Raw genomic sequence first — 7,500 nt, forward strand, 5'->3', positions numbered from 1 at the left:
TAATGCCTTCATCAGTTGAGTGTCTTCGTATGTTTGGGCCCGTATGTGCTGATCGAATGAGTGTGTGTGTGTGTTGGATGTGGTAACTTGCACGCACGCGCGCACCCACACCAACCCACAACCACAGACGCACACACACAAAACCACACACACACACACACGTATTTATTCAGTATCACACAAAAGACACTGCTGAGGAGTTTCGACAATTTGTGTTCGTGTGCATCCCTTTCGACAATATCAGACAAAATTAAATATATAGCAAAATGCTAAATAACTCAAATGGATTCTGTGAAATTCCGTGTGCTGTTTTCTGATGAAGAAAAAAGAAAAAAGAAAAAAAAAGAATACTGTTAAAACTTAGCTGCTTTATCTCTTCTATACGAACATGGCTCTCTTCGATACATTTTTTTTTTCAGTTTAAAGTAATAATAATAAACCAGAATATGTATCTACTGCTTGGGAGACGAATAAAAATGAGTATTGTTAAAATTTAGCTGCTTTTTCTCTTCTATACGTACAGGTTTTTCAATATAATTTTGCAATAATTGATAGGTAAAATAATTTTTACTGAAATATCTGTCTATTGCTAGGGGGGAACCGATAAAAATGTGTCTGTTGTTGGAGAAACATGACTCGTTAATGTGTATATCTGATTGTTTGCTCGAGTGCGCTTTTTATTTTCATTTATATATATCTATATATATCTATATATCTATATCTATATCTATATCTATATATATATATATATATATATATAGAGAGAGAGAGAGAGAGAGAGAGAGAGAGAGAGAGAGATTATTAAGAAGGAAAACACCCGGCTTCAGTTTCGGCCACATCTTTCTACGCTACAACACATCTGCTAGGCAAATGCCTGACAGCAGCATAACCCGCCGGCACTTGTCAGGCCTTGAGTGCATGCATCTGTATATTTATGTACATGCCTGAGTGGATTTTTTTTTCCTAAGAATTTTGCCAGAGGATAACACTTTTGCTGCGCCAAGTGCCTGCTTGCACACGGGACCTCGGTTTATCGTGTCACCCAATTGATTAGACAGACACGCAGTTTGATTTTCCAGTCAAACTTGGAGAAAGAACGAGCGAACGAATTTGTTTTATTGAACATCGGCCATGGGCCATAATTTAAAACAGGGCGAGGGGAGGGAAGGGGGCAAGGGAAGAACGGGGTTAGGAAGACGACCTGTTGTACATACTGACGTGTTGACCTGTTGTACATACTGACGTGTTGACCTGTTGTTCATACTGACGTGTTGTTCACACGGGCCTGGTGACCTGTTGTACATACTGAGGTGTTGACCTGTTGTACATACTGACGTGTTGCCCTGTTGTTAATTACTGACCTGATGACCTGTTGTACAGACTGACGTGTTGACCTGTTGTTCACACTGACCTGATGACCTGTTGTACATACTGACGTGTTGACCTGTTGTTCACACTGACCTGATGACCTGTTTTACAGACTGACCAGATGATCTGATGTGCACAGGGAACTGTACACACTGACCTGATGACCTGTTATACACACTGACCTGATGACCTGCTATACACACTGACCTGACGTCATGTTCACACTGACCTGATGACCTGTTATACACACTGACGTGATGACATGTTGTTCACACTGACCTGATGACCTGTTATACACACTGACCTGATGACCTGCTATACGCACTGACCTGACGTCATGTTCACACTGACCTGATGACCTGTTATACACACACTGACGTGATGACATGTTGTTCACACTGACCTGATGACCTGTTATACACACTGACGTGATGACATGTTGTTCACACTGACCTGATGATCTGCTATACACACAAACCTGATGACATGTTGTTCACACTGTCCTGATGACCTGTTATACACACACTGACGTCATGTTCACACTGACCTGATGACCTGCTATACACACTGACCTGACGTCATGTTCACACTGACCTGATGATCTGTTATACACACTGACCTGATGACCTGTTGTTCACACTGTCCTGATAACCTGTTATACACACTGACCTGACGTCATGTTCACACTGACCTGATGATCTGTTATACACACTGACCTGTTGTTCACACTGTCCTGATGGTCTGATGTGCACAGGGAACTGTACATGCTGACGTGATGACATGTTGTTCACACTGACCAGATGACATGCTGTTTACTGTGTCGTAATGACCTGTTGTACATTTTGACCTTATGACCTGTTGAATAGTGGCCTGATAACCTGTTGTACAATTTGACTTTATGACCTGCCATACACACTAACCAGGTGACATGTTGTACACAGTGACCTTATGACCTGTTGTGCACACTGACCTACCCACCTGTCGTGCACAGTGACCTGTTGAACATAGTGACCTGTTGTACACAGTGACCTGTTGAACAGTGACCTGTTGTACACTGTGACCTAACCACCTGTTGTGCACAGTGACCTGTTGAACATAGTGACCTGTTGTACACTGTGACCTAACCACCTGTTGTGCACAGTGACCTGTTGAACATAGTGACCTGTTGTACACTGTGACCTAACCACCTGTCGTGCACAGTGACCTGTTGAACATAGTGACCTGTTGTACACTGTGACCTAACCACCTGTTGTGCACAGTGACCTGTTGAACATAGTGACCTGTTGTACACTGTGACCTAACCACCTGTCGTGCACAGTGACCTGTTGAACATAGTGACCTGTTGTACACTGTGACCTAACCACCTGTCGTGCACAGTGACCTGTTGAACATAGTGACCTGTTGTACACTGTGACCTAACCCCCTGTCGTGCACAGTGACCTGTTGAACAGTGACCTGTTGTACACTGTGACCTAACCACCTGTCGTGCACAGTGACCTGTTGAACATAGTGACCTGTTGTACACTGTGACCTAACCACCTGTCGTGCACAGTGACCTGTTGAACACAGTGACCTGTTGTACACTGTGACCTAACCACCTGTTGTGCACAGTGACCTGTTGAACAGTGACCTAATGACCTGTTGTGCACAGTGACCTGTTGAACATATTGACCTAATGACCTGTTGTACACAGTGACCTAACCACCTGTCGTGCACAGTGACCTGTTGAACAGTGACCTAATGACCTGTTGTGCACAATGACCTGTTGAACATATTGACCTAATGACCTGTTGTACACAGTGACCTAACCACCTGTCATTCACAGTGACCTGTTGAACATATTGACCTAATGACCTGTTGTACACAGTGACCTAACCACCTGTCATTCACAGTGACCTGTTGAACATAGTGACCTAATGACCTGTTGTACACAGTGACCTAACCACCTGTCGTGCACAGTGACCTGTTGACATAGTGACCTAATGACCTGTTGTACACAGTGACCTAACCACCTGTCGTGCACAGTGACCTGTTGTACACAGTGACCTAAGCACCTGTCAGTGCACAATGACCTGTTGAACATATTGACCTAATGACCTGTTGTACACAGTGACCTAACCACCTGTCATTCACAGTGACCTGTTGAACATATTGACCTAATGACCTGTTGTACACAGTGACCTAACCACCTGTCATTCACAGTGACCTGTTGAACATATTGACCTAATAACCTGTTGTACACAGTGACCTAACCACCTGTCATTCACAGTGACCTGTTGAACATAGTGACCTAATGACCTGTTGTACACAGTGACCTAACCACCTGTCGTGCACAGTGACCTGTTGAACATAGTGACCTAATGACCTGTTGTACACAGTGACCTAACCACCTGTCGTGCACAGTGACCTGTTGAACATAGTGACCTAATGACGTGTTGTACACACATTGATGTGATAAACCTTTGCACACAGTGAACTTATGACCTGTTGTGCACAGTGACCTGACGACCTGCTGAACAGTGTCTTGACGATGTAGGTTGTACGCACTGACCTGATGATCTGTTGAACACAATGCCATGAGCAGCTGTGCTACACAATGACCTGTTGTACAAAGTGACCCAGTGACATGTACACAGTGAACTAATGACCTGTTGCACATACCAACACAATGACCTATTGTACATAGTGACCTTATGACGTACACAGTGACCTAATGACCTGTTGTACGCAATGACCTGATGACACTTTGTACACAGTGACCTAATGACCCGACGTACAGTGACCTAATGTACAGTTGTACATGTTGACCTAGTGACCTGTTATGCACTCTGACCTGATGACCTCATGTTAACAGTGACATGATGACCTGCTGTACACAGTGACTTAATGATCTGTTTACAGTGACCTAATGACCTGTTATACACAGTTCCTGATGACCTGTTGTAAACAGTGAGTTAATGACCTGTTGTACAGAGTGACATGGTGACCTGTTTTACATCTTGACCCAATGAACTGTTGTGCACGTTGACTCAGTGGCCTACAATGCAGTGACCTGATCTGTACACACTGATCTGATGACCTGATCTGTACACACTGATCTGATGACTTTTGTTGTACACACTGATCTGATGACCTGATCTGTACACACTGATCTGATGACTTTTGTTGTACACACTGATCTGATGACCTGATCTGTACACACTGATCTGATGACTTTTGTTGTACACACTGATCTGATGACCACTTGTACACACTGATCTGATGACTTTTGTTGTACACACTGATCTGATGACCACTTGTACGCAGTGATCTGATGACCTGATCTGTACACACTGATCTGATGACCACTTGTACGCAGTGATCTGATGACCTGATCTGTACACACTGATCTGATGACCACTTGTACGCAGTGAGCCGATGACCTGTTGTACACAGTGATCTAATGACATGTTGTACACACTGATCTGATGACCACTTGTACGCAGTGATCTGATGACCTGATCTGTACACACTGATCTGATGACCACTTGTACGCAGTGATCTGATGACCTGATCTGTACACACTGATCTGATGACCACTTGTACGCAGTGATCTGATGACATGTTGTACACACTGATCTGATGACCACTTGTACGCAGTGATCTGATGACATGTTGTACACACTGATCTGATGACCACTTGTACGCAGTGATCTGATGACATGTTGTACACACTGATCTGATGACATGTTGTACACACTGATCTGATGACATGTTGTACACACTGATCTGATGACATGTTGTACACACTGATCTGATGACCACTTGTACGCAGTGAGCCGATGACCTGTTGTAAACACTGACCTGGTGACTTTTGTTGTACACAGTGACCTGATGATCTGTTGTACACAAGTGATCTAATGACATGTTGTACACAGTGATCTGATGACATGTTGTACACAGTGATCTGATGACCTGTTGTACACAAGTGATCTAATGACATGTTGTACACAGCGATCTGATGACCTGTTGTACACAAGTGATCTAATGACATGTTGTACACAGTGATCTGATGACATGTTGTACACAGTGATCTGATGACCTGTTGTACACAAGTGATCTGATGACATGTTGTACACAGCGATCTGATGACCTGTTGTACACAAGTGATCTAATGACATGTTGTACACAGTGATCTGATGACCTGTTGTACACAAGTGATCTGATGACATGTTGTACACAGCGATCTGATGACCTGTTGTACACAAATGATCTAATGACATGTTGTACACAGTGACCCAACAACCTGTTGAACACAGTGACTTTTTGTACACAGAGGCCTGTTTTACACAGTAACATGATAACCTGTTGTACATATTGACCTGATGACCTGTTTACGCTGCCCTGATGAGTTATTGTACACAATGACTTGATGACCTCTTGTGCACACTGACTTGATGATATGCACACCGTGACCTGGTGACCCGCTGTACACGGTAAAGTACCGTTTTCACGAACAAAAACAATTTATGACTGAATTCATTCGCATCTCACTCCTTTTCAAAACGCATGCTCTCGTGTTAATAAATATATCCTTGCTCACTTATCCCGCAATATATATACACACACAGAGTGAAAAAAATAGAAAACTAGAATAGAAACAGAATATGTCTTTATTACCAAGTGTACCGGGGTCACAAGTAATACTGGGGGGGGGGGGGGGGGGGGGGCAGTACATAACAAGATACGAACATAAATCGAAAATCATACAAAAACACAGATACAGTAGAAATTAGGATACCTACAAGTGCATATCAATATAAAAACTTGTGCATACTCACACATGCGCATACTGCACACACACACACACGTTTGAACAGAAGCTGCATATTACATATGGAATATAATTTATTCTCATTCATTCACACATTCACACTGACTAGGTAGCGGCAGCCCCCATGGCCGATGCCGGGAAACCTATGAACGCCTAAAAAATTGACTAATTTTGAAGTGCATTTTCTCAAATTTGATTTCATTTTGTGAAAAACTATCCAACTGAAATAATTATTTATCATCCATATTTTTAATTTTTTATTGTGTTTGCTTTATACAATGCGTAATGAGTTCGCGGATGGAAGAAAAAGAAGCTTACTGTAACGCGAAATAGCGATCCATGTTCAATGGCGGCCGGCGTCTTTCTGAGCGCGACACAGTTAGTTTCAACCACATAGTGGAAAAAATCGCATCCGTTGTTTTCCATTCATTGGTTACTGTTCGAAAAACTGGGAGCCGTGAAAGGCGAAAGTTCAAGGAGAACTTTCGTGTGTTTTTTTCCAAGCCTTGGGCGAAGTAGGGTAGTTAGATCTGAGCGCAAAGTTACGGGAATTTTTCGGCTATCTTTCAACGCCTCGCGCAGTTCGAAAATGAAATCTGACCCTACGCGATACTGTATGACCGGTAAAGAGCATTTTCTACTGATTTCAATGGTATCCGAAACAATGATTTTTGATCCATGGTCAATTTGCTCAAGCGATTCAAAAGCAGGTACCCCTCTTCGTCAGTTGCGTCGGCCCAATCAACATTCGACACGGGAGCGTATCGTTGTGCCGCCGACCCGTTGTGCCGACCCGTTTACGGATTGTCTTTTGTCACAAAAAAGACAAAACAAGATGGGCAAGCCATACTAATAATCTCCCTTTTTATTTGACATTTGGGTCACAGTAACGTCACAAATGGCGCAACTGGGTCCAAACGTATTAGTCCTTCAGCCAGCCCCTCAAATCAAGGGGGTCGGTACCACTCATAGTGGCAAGTGTTATCATATATTTTGGGAATCGTCTATGTCCCTAGATGTCAGAAAATCATGATAATGTTGTGAACGTGGCAGCTTTCTGCCTGTTATCACGTGATTTCTAACCCCACCCTACCGCATCGAGAACGCGCACCGTGATCAAGCTCTGTTCTCCCAGAACCTAAACCATTGAAGATAGAAAAACCACTATTGAACAAAAAAGATGTATAATAGCATGCTAAACAACTTTTGTTCTTATAAGTATAACAAATTATTATTTGTTCGTGAAATGTAGTGGTGTTTTGAGGATTTCATGACATATTCACACAAAATTCGGCATGTCGTCTTTTGTCAAAGCTAAA

The sequence above is a fragment of the Babylonia areolata genome, chromosome 33 (genome assembly GCF_041734735.1).
Source record: "Babylonia areolata isolate BAREFJ2019XMU chromosome 33, ASM4173473v1, whole genome shotgun sequence".
Classification (NCBI taxonomy): domain Eukaryota; kingdom Metazoa; phylum Mollusca; class Gastropoda; order Neogastropoda; family Buccinidae; genus Babylonia; species Babylonia areolata.